The sequence below is a fragment of the Python bivittatus genome, unplaced genomic scaffold, assembly GCF_059951505.1.
Source record: "Python bivittatus isolate LINGU-HERP-01145 unplaced genomic scaffold, Pbiv_v1 ctg000700_np1212, whole genome shotgun sequence".
Classification (NCBI taxonomy): Eukaryota; Metazoa; Chordata; class Lepidosauria; order Squamata; family Pythonidae; genus Python; species Python bivittatus.
Genome location: NW_028277098.1, coordinates 1,120,409 through 1,136,035, shown reverse-complemented (window position 1 = coordinate 1,136,035; position 15,627 = coordinate 1,120,409).

The following is a 15,627-nucleotide window of genomic DNA, read 5'->3' as shown; positions in this document are numbered from 1 at the left end:
ACCTCGCACAACTAATAGGTAGCCCTTAGGCATCCCATAACTACTAGGTAGGCCATAAGTATCCCAGCTTATATTTGTGATGTGCATTTGTGAATAATGGCCCATCTCAGTGTGCTCTTCTCCAGAAACCCAAAGACATACCTAGACCTTGGAATAGCACTTTCCAATAAGCAGGACTACTGTTGCTTTTCAGGAGGAGGCATCACCTAGGCCTGCCAGACTGGCTGTGCATACTAAGTTAATAAATTAATAGTACAGGTCACAGCTGGTCAATTTTTATATTTCATCAAAGTAATCATATTCATACACACACACACCATATATACTAGTGAATAAGCCCATTTTTAACCAAAACACCATGAAAAATGCACCACCCACGGATGAGCCAACCCACATTTTTCATGGTATTTTGGTTAAAAATTTGAAGGTCAGCTTATTTGTGGATCGGATGGATGGATGGATGGAGAGAGAGATGAATGATGTGAGTATATATGGGAAATATGGGTACTTTAAAAAAGTATTACTGTATATACTCATGGATAAAGCCCATCTGCAGATAAGCCGAACCTGGTTTTTTAGGTGCATTTTGACACCTAAAATTCTCGGCTTATCCATGAGTGTGTGTGTGTGTGTGTATGTGTGTATGTATGTATGTGTATGTACACACACACACACACGATTACCTTGATCTTTGATGCATTAATTTTCAGGTCCATGCTTCTTGTTTTATCATATAAACCTTTGATGCAAATCATTTAAGTTCTCAGCCAACAACACATCATCTGCGTACAAAGGTACACTCACATTCATATCCGATAGACCTGTCACATTACAAGTATTACATAGAATTGTAGGATTGGAAGGGAAGTTAGAGATCTTCTAGTCCAATCCCTGCCCAGAGTAGGAATTCTCCTACCTTGCCCATGTTAAAAAAAACCTTCAGTGATAGAGCACCCTCATTTATTTATTTATTTATTTATTTATTTACTTACTTACTTATTTATTTATTTATTTATTTGATAGACTTGTCCCCGCCCATCTCCCCACAACGGGGGACTCTGGGTGGCTAACAACAAACTAAAATCAAAAATACATAATTAAAAGTTATAAAAACCAGACTTACAAAGATAAAGAGGCTAAAAAGTCCAAGAGGCCGGTAGAGGCCATACCAGGCCGCTAAGGGGCCAGCCAACCCCATTTCTGATATCCTCCCTCCTCGCCCCAGGCCAGATGGCAGAGCCAGGTCTTCAAATCCCTCCGAAAGGCCTGGAGTGAAGGGGCCTGTCTCACCTCCGGGGGCAAGATGTTCCAAAGGGCGGGGGCTACAGCAGAGAAGGCCCGCCTTCTGGACCCCGCTAATTGAAGTTCTTTTACCACGGGGATCTGGAGCATGCCCTATCTGTGAGATCGGGTGGGACGGGTTGAAATCGTGGGGGCGAGGTGGTCCTTCAGGTAACCTGGCCCCATGCCATATAGTTTATAGTAGTTTATAGTATTTATAAATATTTATAGTAGTTTAATGTTTATAGTATTTATAGTACATTTATATATATATATTTACATATAGTACATTTATAGTAGTTTAATGGCTCTAACAGTCAGGAAATTCCTCCATTTCAAGTGTGGATCTCCCTCTGCTTCCACCCATTGATTCTTGACCTACCCACAAGAGTTAGGGAGAACAAATCTACATCTTTTTCCCTGTGACAACCCCTCAATATTTGAATACTGCTATCATGTTTCCCCTTAGCCTTCTCAGGCTAAACACACCTAGTTCCTTTCACTGCGTAGGTTTTAGTCTCCATGGGATTTACCTGTTAATATATTAGACAGCCAAAGGGTCATCTCTGATCCTTTTCTTACTTCCTGCTCAGTGTTGAACTACACATACAGTATTTAGTCCTATGCATGTTTCATGTCTATCATATGCATTCAGCAACTGACTTTCAATTCCATAATGACAAAAAAAAATCCATAATTCTACCACATTCACTTTCTTTAACCAACACAAATACAATGAACTCTTCCACATTCAAACATTTTTCAGTTATCTGTTGAAGAGCAAAAATCTGGATATCTTCTTCCCAGTGCAAAGGAGCACACTTTCCAGATTTCCATCATTGTCATCTTCCACACCATGTCAATCAGAATGCTTGCAAATATCTTCCCAAACATGCTTTACAAACTAATTCTGATGTAGTTTTTACATTCACTCTTGCTACCTTTTCTGACATTCTTCCAATTATCAGGCGTGGATACAATTATTGCACCTGTGTTACATAAATTGCATAGCTCTTCCATCAGCAAATCACACCCATACATTAACATTTCTTCAGTTACACCATCTACTCCTGCAACCTTACCATTTTTCCAGTATTCCCACAACATATATAACTTACTTTTCTTAACCACTAGCATTTCCAATATTTGTTTCAACTTCACTCTTCTCCATATTTTTATCATTCCCATTTAAATCTCCAAAATCCCATTCAAATCTTTCAGCACCCCTCACTTCAGTTTCATCCCAAATCAGTCAGTTTTGGTTCATTTTTGGAGATATGACACAAATGCATCCAAAGTTTGACATAGCATTGCTTAAGTTATTCTATGTAGGCTAGGATCTAGAGCTGTTCTTTCCTTCCACCTTTCCCAGCGTTAGAGCCTTCTCTAGAGAGCTAGGTCTTTGCATAATGTATCCAAAGTAGAATAATTTGAGCCTGGTGATTTGTGCCTTGAGTGAGAACTCTGAGTTGAAAATCCTGGAACCGAGACCTATATGAAGGGTTTGACTTCAGCAGACAAAACTTGTGTATCAATGCTTCATTCTTGTCTGCAGTGAATCTACCCAAATCATGCCTGAGAGCTTTCTGCTGAGTAAGCCAATTCCTGAATAAGGGATTAAGTGTCCAGAGACTTAAGATATACAGCCAGCCTAGTGTGAAGCCTGACTGTGAGATTCAGAATGGGTGATAACATGGGCTCTGTTCACATCACAACAGGGCTAACCAAGTTGTCTACTTCCCTGGGATAAATGTACCTCTGAGTGTCAGTAGCACATGACAGAAACAGCTACTTTCAACATAGTTGCAGCTGCAAAGGAGGCTATCACTTCCTTACTTTTTATAACAAATGAAGCAAACTCCACCATGGAGATGATAGGACATTGCTTCTGGACATTTTCCATAAGTGAAGGAATGATAGGTTTTTCCTCACAGCTGCTTTCCTCCAGTTTGTGAAGTGGCCCAAAGTTATGTAGATATACTTTGCACTGTGCTCACTGCTGAGGTGTCTTCTGCCTCAAGAACAAGGCCAGCAACTGGTGCTGTCCTCACAGATTTAATGGGGACAGCTTAAGGAAAGCAGTTGGTGGATTTCCATGGCATCACCTGCCAGTGGAAAAAAACATCCACCAATTGTTCTCCTAAGGAGTCAAATTTGGAGAGATGGCTAGACCATAGGATGTGTGTCTGCCCACTGAACAGATGATGCTCTTCACCCCCATTCCAGCAAGAAACATTGTGGGGGGTTGGGCAGCTCTTTAGTCATAACTCAGGTTGGGATCCAAGAACTAGCAGCAGCTAAATGCCTCTTCCCCTGCTTGTCTCGCTAACCCTCAAAGCCTGCGGCCTGGGGACCTTCTACCCTGTCTGTAGGGATCATAGAATCCATCAGGCTTCACCCCACAGATGAAGATTGTCTCCTCTGAGAGGATCAGAGAAGATGGGGCTGGCCCACAGCAGTGTCATGTGGCCAATAGGTCAGAACCCAACCCTAGGCTGTATCATCAACACTATTGATTGAACATGAGATTGGCAACCTATACAGGCATGAGGATGTGATCTGTCATGGTTATCAGGATATGAGGAAGAGCCTTATAAGGCTCCAGAATGTTTTGAAGAAAAATTGTGTAAGAGATTATATGGATAGAAGGTGTTATAGGGAGTGCAGAAGAGAAAAGGGCTGAATTTCTTTAGGGGGGAAGATCTCCTTTCAGGTTTCAGAGCCTAGTTCCTTCACTGTAAAGTGTGCCCCTGCACTTGGTCTTCTTTGTTATAGTCCTTAAAGCTTAAAATTATACTTACACTTTTATGATGTATTATTACACAAGATTAATGTTTAAATTCCATGGGGATAGTAGATGAATTCTTAGAATTCTCCTGATTGTTTACCTACTGTTAAAACTTTTGTGTCTCATTTACGTCTAAACATTGATCTAGTTTGCCCTGTGTAAGTATACCTTCTGCACACTAAGTGCTAAGTTTGTTAACTATACTTTTAGAATTCCCAGTAAATGCAGTTTTCAGGGCAGTGCAGAGATACAACAGAAGTATGTAATTATAAAGCTTGCAAGAAATGATCAAAATAAGTAAAGTAGTAAAAGTACCCTAAAACAATGTGAAGAACTAAAATAATATTATACAATCTGGTGTTTTCTTGATGGCCACATAGAAGATACAGCCCAATACATCTGGAGAAGGCTGATCTAAAGATATGAAAACATTTCTTTAAACAACTGACAGAATAAGATCATCAACTGGTGTAAAAACCAAATCTGAACAGAGGCACCAGGTGACCTTCTCCAGTGAGAACATCCCTCCACGGTTCTGCTACTATAAACAGGGTACCTGGTTACTGGCAGACCTTATTTGGCAAGGGCATTTGGAAGATATGGTCTCATATAAGGTCTTTAGGGCCCAGTTGGCAAAATGAGAGAAGATGCTCTTTCAGATCATGTGACCTAATCTATTCAATGTTCAAAGCTGAAAACCAGTATTTGGAATTGAACCTGAGATTGGCAACCTATTATACAAAATACTATTTTGGTAATAAAATACTATTATGATATGACAGTTATCATCAGTGCAGCTCCACATATATTGTAACAACCCAAACAGGAGGCTGTGTGAATAACTGTTGCAAGGCTATGTCTATTTGGAAACCATGATTGTTGGCAGACTGTGAGGCTGAGTAAAAAGACTGCTTCTTTGTTCTGGAAACCTGTGGCTTAAGAGCGAGATAAAAAGGCTTTAAATAAGTAATTATGTTAAGAAAGTAAGTAATTCACTGGCCTGAACTGATTAGGGGCACCTCCCTTAACTTCAGAATAAGTCACCTTGCATCTCTAGTTATAACAGTGGAGCCAAAGCACTCTCAAACTACAAAGCTGATCCTTTTAGGGAAGGAAGGGCAGCCTTAAGCCTAGAGCTCCATTCAAACCTTGAGTGATATGCTCAGAAGTGTGCTCCCAAATGCAACTTAGAACAACATCTGATTTAATTTAAAGTAATTAAATGCAACTAATATGAACACTCTCCAAATATTTAATATTTTTTCTTCTGTCAGATTAAAAATCTGCCATTGGGGGCAAGTTTTTGAGAGGGTTAAATGGATTCAGCCAAGACTTGGAGGACCATAGCTTGTTTGGCCCTGCTTTGGGGAAAATGCTGTTTCCTCCAGAAGAGGGTGACACCACTTACCAGACATACAAGCCACTGGGTGGCTGGGCAGTGACAGAAGCATTAGTCTTATGAAGAGGAAAATCCAGAGGAATTATCCATTCAGCCTCCAGGTGCAGACCATTTTAACAATCCCTCTCCCATTTGCAAAGAGAGAAAATGGACAGAAGCTAAATCTTCGTAGAATATGACCTAACTCAGAGGAATTGATGTATCTCTTTCAAATCACCATCCTACTCACTGAGAAAGCTACATCCAGAGGATACCAATTAGATAGATTGGGCCAAGGATCTGTTACGCCAACTCCACAGCTATTATGGCAGCCAGGAAAAGCGAACTACCCTAACTGAAAGGCTTTGGGGTACATATTGAGATCTTCTTGAAAATCAGGCAATGGACCATAGTTATGTAACAGCATTTTATTATCTGCTGTTTATATCTATAAACTTCATTTGTTCTGGTAAGCAGGCATACTGATTTATATTCCATGCCGGTGAAATAGGTGTTACAAGCATCCATTTGTTAGTATGTATCTCCCCAGCACCCTCCAAATATTCCACAGTAATTCCTACTCTTTACATGCTCTGTGTCCTTACTCATTTTACTTATTTCTTCATCCCCCTGCCCTGGTCTGATGCACATATGCACGCACACACACACCCCCTCCACATAACCAAGGCCTTTTTGGTGACATATCCCCAGCTACTTCAAAAATGCACTGAAATGTTTCCTTGATTTTTTGTAGGATGTGTAATAAAAACAGAGCTGCATCAAAACCATCCTTTCCCAATTAGCATGCCATTCTACTTCTAATACAACTGAAATGCTAACAAGAGAAAAAGACCTGGGTTTTAAGCCCTCTAGATAAATCTTAATCATGCTTTTGGCTGCATTCCCACATGCTTGTTTGTGTGTGTGTATGCACATTATAAACTAAGGGGAACCTGAAAAGGTGATGGATTTCATTCTCACTGCTTATAGGCAATATCTAAGTATCCTGAGATAAAATTAAATTTAATTATTTAAAGCATGGGCATGTATGAATTTAAAATTTGTGTTCTCTAAAGTTGTTTAATTTTTAGCTTTTTTAAAATCCTGCTTTTATCATTTTTATAAATAACTCAAGGTGGCAAACATACCCAATACTCCTTCCTCCTCCTATTTTCCCCACAACAACAACCCTGCAAGGTAAGTTGGGCTGAGAGAGAGTGACTGGCCGAAAATCACCCAGCTGGCTTCGTGCCTAAGGCAGGACTAGAACTCAGAGTCTCCTGGTTTCTAGCCTGGTGCCTTAACCACTAGACCAAACTGGCTCTTTCCTGATTGATGAATGCAAAGAACAACAGAATTTTGTTGTTTTGCTTCATGTTTTGACATAACTAGAGATGGTGACATCCATCTTCTTTTGCAGTGGTGGCATGAAACAGAGAGTGCTGCGTTTCAGCATGAGCTACTCAAAAAGGTCACTAGGAAAAGAGGACTATAGAAAGCACAGTAAAAAAAGATTTCAGCAGTTGGTTTTATTGTAGTTTTGTAGGTACTGTTCATCTCTGACTTCCTTCAAAATTTTGTACAGACTAGTAATAAACTGTATACATGTTTTTAATGCTTGAACCAACGTACTGAGATCCCGAAGTGACGTGATGAAGATGCTGTGGTCAGAGTGGCTCTCTTACTGGCTGGTTGTCTTTCAGGCTGGATTGTCATGTGACTGCCTGTCTGTGCCTGCTGTACAGGTGAGAGGATGTTCTGCACAGCAAGTGTAGACAGGCAGACACATGACAACTCTATCCAGCCAGCCCATTGGCTCCAACAGGGAACTCTGGGATTAAGAGCACTGACTTCGTTGCAGGGAAAGACACATTACAAAAGTAAACTTTAACACATTAGAGGGCTATCAAACAGAGAAGATGTTGACTTTATTCGGAATATGTCTTTTACAGGGTTATTTTCAAAACTTTTCCTACCATGTATACAATATGAGACTGCAAGAAAACATGCACCCTAAACATCTTTCCAAGCAACACTTTTTGAATCCATTCCAAAAGTCTGCAGTCTTGGTTCAGACACAGCATGCACATCCTTCTGTGATCATAGGGTATTGCTTTTCAAAATAGTAAAATACTTGCTATTAAGAGGAAAGATGCCTTCACACAAAATGTGTAAATTGTGAGAAAGTCTACTAAATCTACATACTTAAAAATGAAACTAAATGATGTCTTGGGAGAAACCATTTCCTGAATGGCCTACCTGATGGCTTCATAACTTAAAAGTTCACAGATTTCACATTCCACTTCCCTCACATAATACATTACACACAAAGAAAGGGTAACACTCTCATCTCTTAATGCTAGACTTATTACAAACTAAACAAAACCAACAAATCCCCCCTCCCAAGTTTTGTCATTATTTTAGAATAAAAAAAAATGTTCTTTATATCCTGGCAGAGTTATAAAAAAATTGAAGTCACCATTTGATTTCTGGGTCCTTTTGTAATATTTGTGTGTGCGCTGTGTATTCCATACAAAGATTTATGTTAAAACTAAAAATAATTTTGTAATTATATTGCTATATATTGCGCTTGCTGTGTTCTAACATGGTTTGATAATAAGACTCTGAACTGAACTGAACATAATACTATCATAAAATTGTCCCAATTCAATTCATTTTAAAAATTTGATAGATGATGTTCAGAAGATACTTAGGCACTTCATTTGGTAGATTTTTGGCTTGTGATTCACCTAGATTTAATTTATAGAAGTGTTCTGGAAAATACATGTTTACATTAAAAATCTTATTTCTTAATATTTTCTTTCCTATGTTTGCAGCTAATTCTACATGTTTCTGGAAAGTGGAGTTATGTACATTAGTATGTAGATTTCAGTTATATAGATTTTAGTGAAAAATATGCTTCACCAATTCCTTTTGCATTCAGTTTGTGTTTGTTTCAAGTAAATAAATTATTTGCTAATTAACATGTAAATAGAAATTTCAAGATTTATGTAATGTGCAAGCTTGGAAAACTCTTTTAGGTAGCACTGAAAATGTAAAATATTATTGTAGTTCATAAATCTTGTTGAGTAATGCTATTTATTTACCGTTACTTGCATGCTTCATAATTCTTACAATTTGAATTTTGTTCACTTTTGTAGAACTTCTACAGGATAAGGGTACTTGGGTGGTCTGCAAACGTATCTCAGTGACATATTCTGAACACTGAACTGAGAGAAAAGGTTCGAATCATTGCTCTGACATAAGAATAGGGGAACCCAAAAATGAATGGAGCAAAATTTATTGTTGATTCTGTTACCTGGATTTAGATGTGTACTTAAGATCATTATGTAGGTCAACAAATTATTTATTTGATCTATATATTATTACTTAATTAGGAAAATAGTGTCCTAGCCATTTCATTCCCAAGCAATAGTAACTTTCCTCCAATAGTTTCACCTATTCCTCTCATTTATTCTATAAGGTGAAATAGCATTTATAGCATTTATAGAAGACAGCATTTATAGAAGATACAGAGAGAGCCAGACTGCTTAATACATTCATTTTAAAGAACTACATTACAGTTGATAATGTCTTAGGTGGCTTAGGGTGTTTTTTCCTACATCAGACTATTGTTCAGTAGCAATGAATGATTACTTTGTGCTGGGTTCCATAAGCCTTAGTTTCAGTTTTAATTTTCCAGCAGTCTAATGTTCTACTTTCCTGCTTATACTTAAATAATCTTTATAAACTGCACTTTCACTGCTCAGGGAAACCTTGATTTTATAGCCATTCATCTACAAATTTCATTTCTCAGCAATCACATCTAACACGTGTTTATAAAGCACTCACTAAGCACTCTTGAATCTTTGTACTTAGGCCTTATAAAATATTGTTACTCAAAAATAATGATTTCAGATCAGTTTAAAACTCAAAACGATTGCAACTCCTATTGTGAAGCCTAAAGTCACTTCTTTAGTTATATGGGAGATTTTTTTTTACCCCTCCCTGATTTTTGCTTGTTTGCCGTCTTTGTCTGCATTTTGGGAAACAGGGCTTTCTGGGGGTTTGTAGTAATGAGAGGTGTGAAAGGAAGCCCAGCACAGCAGGTTCCGCACACTGGTTTTCCTACACAGTGGATCCTGGCAGTTTTATTCCTGTTTTTGTTGCACGTAATAAGTTTTAGAATGGAAATGTTACTTGACTGATTGATTGATATATACACAACATTCTTCTTTATTTATTGTTGCAGTTATCTTGAGGGGGAGGGACCTTCTTTTCCCTGAATCAAAGCACTGCATTTGCATTTGCATTTGCATTTTTCCAGGAAGCTATTAAAATTTTTAAATGTAGAAACTGATCAGAAAATTAATCCAGTAATCAAAAGAATGATTTTAAAAATATTAAAATGTATATGTTGTTCTACTGAATCACTGATTTTTTAAAAAAAATTACTATATACTTTTTTTTAAATGCATGTTTCCTGTTTACTACATGCAATAAAAATTAAAATCTCCAGTTGATTGCATTTGTTATCATAAAAGCTCATATAGAATACACAAATGGTTTCTTGGGAGTAAATCCAGAAAAAATGTGCAAGATCAGACTGCATAGGTGATATCCAGTGTTAGAAATCAGAACCAGTGACAATATATTATAAAATTAAAGACAGGCAAGTCAGTAGCAAACTTGATGGAAAAAACAATGGTGTCCAAATAAATAACACATCCATTAATAATTTGTCTGGATCAATACATTTTCTTTTTCCTTTACAAAGTTCAGCTGTGAAACTGCCTGATCAGGATTGTGGCACAAGTGAAGAGTGGATTCACTCTCGTTGCCTGCTCTGGAAATGCTCTTCAGCTGGTCTTCACTCCATGAGAAAAACTGCCTTTGGAGTAGAGCATCTTTTTTATCTGCCGGGGGTGAGGGGTGGGGGTGGGGGTGGGCAGGGTAGGATTTTCCCCAAGAAGGAGACACAAGGAGGCTGTGTTAACCTATACAACATCTCCAGTCTTGTGTTTGGAATAACAACAAGACATGTTAAACATATATACACAATGAAGCACAGAAGTTTGAGACTATATAGGTTTTATCAAGGAAAGTTAATTGTTTTTTAGGAAGTACTACATTTTTAATCATGGCAGATATACTTTGCTTGAAATTATCACATAAAAATCTTTCTCATAGAGAATTAATTTAAAAATTTATTAAATTATGAGATGGATTTCCCTCCCCCCACCATAACAAATTGCAAGTCTAGAGAATGGCCTATGAAGTTAAGATGGTATCAAGTTACACCATAGATATTTTCTGTATACTCTTTCTGAAGACTTCATTCAGTACTGAATGCTCCCCCCTCCTTCCCAGTTCTTTGGATAGCTTGGAAACTCACCAAAGGAAATGTTTGCATCTATTTACAAATTCCAGTTTTATCAGTGAGATTCATGGCCCAAGAACATAGACTGTATCCTCTCCAGCTTAGACCTCTTAATTAACACTGAGCTGCTGTCACCAAGGCACCGACATTCCGAGGAACCAAACTCTCGGTCTCAAGTTCCATTGTCTAAGTCAGTACGAATTCCATTTTGTTAGCCAAAGGCTTCTCGGCAGCACTTCCATATAGCTGTTGTTTTGCACTATAATAAACTGGGCATGGCCATCTTGCTAAAAGACGAAAATGTTTTTAATCTGGCATCCTCATTCTAAACAATTTTCTTGCTTCCGTGTGGAAGAGCTATTGTGCAAGGCATATGGCTGGGGGGGGGGGGGGAGAGAGGGAGGCAGAGGAGGGCTGCATTAGCTCTGCAGCCCAACCAGAGATCTGGCTTTTTGTGGGAAACCAAAGAGCACCCCACGCATGGAGGCTTGCTCCATTACTCCGCTTCTGAATGGATGCTGTCTGCCATCTCAGCCATGTGCTAATACCTGCTTTGCACTCGGTTATGGCCAGTGTGCCTGCGTCTAGAAGTTTGCCTGCCTAGAACAATTTGAACACTCACAACATCTTTGAAATGTGAGCATCTCTGTTAGGGAGAAGGGGGTAGTGGACATAGATTTCGCTGCTTATTGATAAATATTTCCCATGGACCAGAATGGAAGTGTAGATACCTCTTGTAAACAACTTTTCTTTTTCATGAGGCTGGGGCTAAACTTTTTTAGTTTTCTTTCGTACAAACAAAAATAATATTCTGAAATTCCACTTTAAATTCTGAAATATCTAAACATCAAAGAGTATCAGTAAAACTTGAAACATACATTTTCAACATTAGTTATGAGTAATCGTTTACAAGGAATGCATAAAGATTGTTAGTAATTTAAAATTTCGAAATGGCACTGTTTCAGTTGTACTTTTAAGTACACTGGTGGCAATAACTCCCTGGGCTTTGGTATGCGCCTTGCAGGGTTAAGCGCTACCTTTGTTTCTCTTGCACGTGAGCTAGGAGAGCTCCTCTATGCTTGCCTGCCAGAACAGGGTAAGGAAGGTCCCCTCTTTTTTCCCTTACTCTTTCCTGGTAGGTCAGAAGCTCATCTGAAGTACAGAGGCCTTACCCGAACGTCTTCCATGCAGAACTGAAAAGTCCTCCTTTTCCCGTGTGTCTGGACAGAGCCCCTACTTCCTAGCATGCAAAACCTGTGGAGTCAAAGCTCTGGGTCTCAGAGTTGAAAGAAGCCATCCCGGTCTTCTCCCAGGCCTCCTCTGGCGTCGGTACCGCTGCGTTCCCTTGCCCAGTCTAACCAATGTGCAGACTACTGTACAACAGCATTGTCCTGAACAGGTAGTCTGAACACTGGGGCGACGGAGCAGGTTGGGGTTAGGGTTACATTAATCCTCCTTTCGCCTTTGGGTTAAAAAGTTCCTTTCTTGCGTCAGGGTCTGTTCTCCGCACTCCTCAAAACGCACTGAAGGGCTACAGTTTCTAGCCTTGACGTGGCACATTTGCAGTAGACTGTGGATCTGGCAATGAATTTAGGACCAGGAGAAGGGGGGAGGGCTGGGCCTGAGCATCCATATATGGGATGATGTCACCCTAGGGAGGTTTGGGTATGCACTGTGCCGCTGGTGAGACCGCTGGAATTGCCTGCTCTCAGACATGGGTCTGTGTATAAAATGGTACCAGATGTTTTAGTGTAATGTTAAGCAGTCATTTCATCTTGAGGCCAGGTTTTTTTCTTCAACTGAGCAGGAAATGGGCCCCACTATGGAAAAGCTGTAAAAACTCAAGAAGTATACTTTTGCTGCAGCAAGTTCAGTTTGGAGTGAATTAATGTAACTTTGAAAGAAAAAAAAAGTCCTCTTTGGTGAAACAATCATTCAGAGAAATAATCGTATAAATTTTAGGATTCTTTTAGTTGAACTTCCTTTTATTTTTTGGCCATTCAGATTTTTTAAAAAGGGTGTTTTTTCTCTCTTGGAACAGGCAACCCCAAAGCAGGCCACTTTGGACTTGCACAGTAATTACAGGCACTTCCTGAAAATGAAGCCCCCATGAAAAGTCTGCAGAAATGTTCTTTGTCAAAGAGTCGACATAAGTAATTAGTTCCACATGTGCTCTTCCTATTTTCCTCCAGCTATTTGTGCTGGCTGGAGACATTGCTGGAGCCCAAGTCTCACTTTAAACGTTCCATCCTAAGCCTTCAAATTAGTTTTTGTGGCTGTCAAGATTAATTGATTCTGGAGCATCAGCACCATCAGGGCAGCTATCCTTCTGATCTCGGTTTGTTTTTATTGATCCTTGCTGGAATTGTCCTGGTAACTTTTGCTAAGGGTATGTGACCTTCTGGAGTAGCTCTGAGGGCCTTCTCCAGCCAGTGCCCTTCCTCAGTGAGATTTAAAGTGGCCTTCTCAGTGGTAGCACCCCAGTTGTAAAAAACACATAAGCAAAATTGTGACATTACCCAGGCTTTTAAAGAGCTGTTTAGATATTTTAAGGGGCTTTTAGAGTTTGAGATCTGCTTGTGTTATAAACATTTTATTATATAGACTGGAGTACCAATTATGCAAATGCTATCATTTGATTTCATGCAGGAATCCTGGTTATGGAAGGACACAGAAATGCCTATTCATCATAATTCCAAATTTTAGTTGAGTTTGGCATTTATAAAGACACAAAATGCTCACTGTGTAAGAAACACCTAAACAAAAGCTAGTGATTACACTTCATTGATGTTGGTTAGAATAGGTAAATAAAACCAGAACTTTGAATGTTAGCTGTACCAAGAATTTTATTTTTTATAATGGCTCCAATTAGTGCTGGATGGGTTAAGTCAGAATTGCTTTCTCTTAGCATTTTTTGGCTTTTGTACATTAGCAGCCAGATGAGATGAGATGTTAATTTGTATAAACACAATTAACATACATGATTTAAAAAATGTAAATACAGCTGTGGGAAACCTAACCAGCTTTGAGACCCCAGAAAGTGGATGGTTAACCCACTACTTTTCCTTGCCTCACACAACTGTTTGGGTCAGCAGGGAAGCCTCCATTGGCCTCAATAAAGAGAGGTTTCCATTGGAAGATGGAACTAAACTTGGGAGGAATCATCCTGGATATTGGTTGCTTTCAAACATTTATCATCACATTGAACTATGAGACCTTCTGCCAAGTTCTGTTTCTTTTGCAGTAAGGAAGAAAGACCAGTGACATAATAGCATAAAATGAATAAGTCACAATAACAATGTATATATTTCATGCAAAGGGACACCAATTGTATTGATGAGGCAACAAAAGGATCTAATAATCATAGCTCAAAAAGCCAGTTTGGTCCAGTGCTTAAGGCACCAGGCTAGAAACCGGGAGACCGTGAGTTCTAGTCCCTCCCTAGGCACAAAGCCAGCTGGGTAATCTTGGGCCAGTCACTTTCTCTCAGCCTTAGGAAGGAGGCAGTGGCAAACCACTTCTGAAATCTTGCCAAGAAAACTGCAGGGAATTGTCCAGGCAGTCGCCAGGAGTCAACACTGACTCGAAGGCATCAAAAGAACAAAGAACCAAAACCCAAAAACCATAGCTTGTATTAATAACTATGTCATCAGTGAAAAAGTATGTGGAATATATGCTACATAGTAAATATGACTGATGTACAGTGAACAAAGAAGTCTATTTTTTAAAAGGTCAGAATATATGAAGAAAATGAAACTTGAATGACTCTGTCCCTCAGTGTGTATGTTAACAGGATGAGCTATTGAACAAATAATATGACATAATTATTAATAAACCTATAACAAATTCAAACAACTGTAAGAATGCTTATGAATATTATCAATAAAAATATTGATCCAAAGTGTTGTGAGATCCACTATTTCTCACTGGCTTCACATGGCAGAAATGTACATGCTCTGGTGTAAAATAGAGGGAAGATTGCTAATTTCATGTACCTCAAAAAACGGAAAAAAACGAAAAAAAGAAACCATCATTTGAATATTGCTTTCACCTTTATGTGGTTCTTTCTTCAAAGAATTAAATATAAGGGAGCTACTAAACCAGTTCAAAACTTATCTTGATTTGAACTATATGTTTTGGCCAACAGAGGAAAATATCTTATTTGGCAGGTTATGGAACCAAAACAAGAAGAGTTTCTCAGGAGCATTCCTGATTATCTCCGCATGTCATGTCAGAGTAAGCTCCAGATGGAAGACTGATGCTTCCTTGCAGTATGACTCAAGCTGACCATAGTCCAGGAAACAGTCACCTTGCTAAATAAACTGGATGTTGCTTGCTGCAAGGACTGCCTTGACTCATAAGATGCCTTTTTGGCGGCAGTTGTGGTATTGTTCATCAGAAACTGTATATGCTATGCTGTGCTGTTGCAGGTTAACACTGTTGAGATGCCATGCTGCGTTTGGTGAAGGGGTGATGCTTTTGCTAAGGTCTCTGTCTTGCAGGACAGAACCTAATACGTGTTTAAAGATGAATGAATTACCTTTCATTCAAATAAGTCAGGATGTGCTCAGTAAAATCTGGCCAATCACTTTCTTTGTGTGTATGGGATGGGTGGGGCAGGGTGGGGGATTTTCCACTCTAACCAAGAATCCCTCATAAATCTCACATTGATTTATGAGAAACCCTGTAAAGATCATCCACCTAGGTATGAATGAATTCTTCTAAGAAGAGTGTAGATAAAAGTAATTAATATATCAGCCAGTTGTATGATGCACTTTCCCAACTCTTTCCTCTGAATTT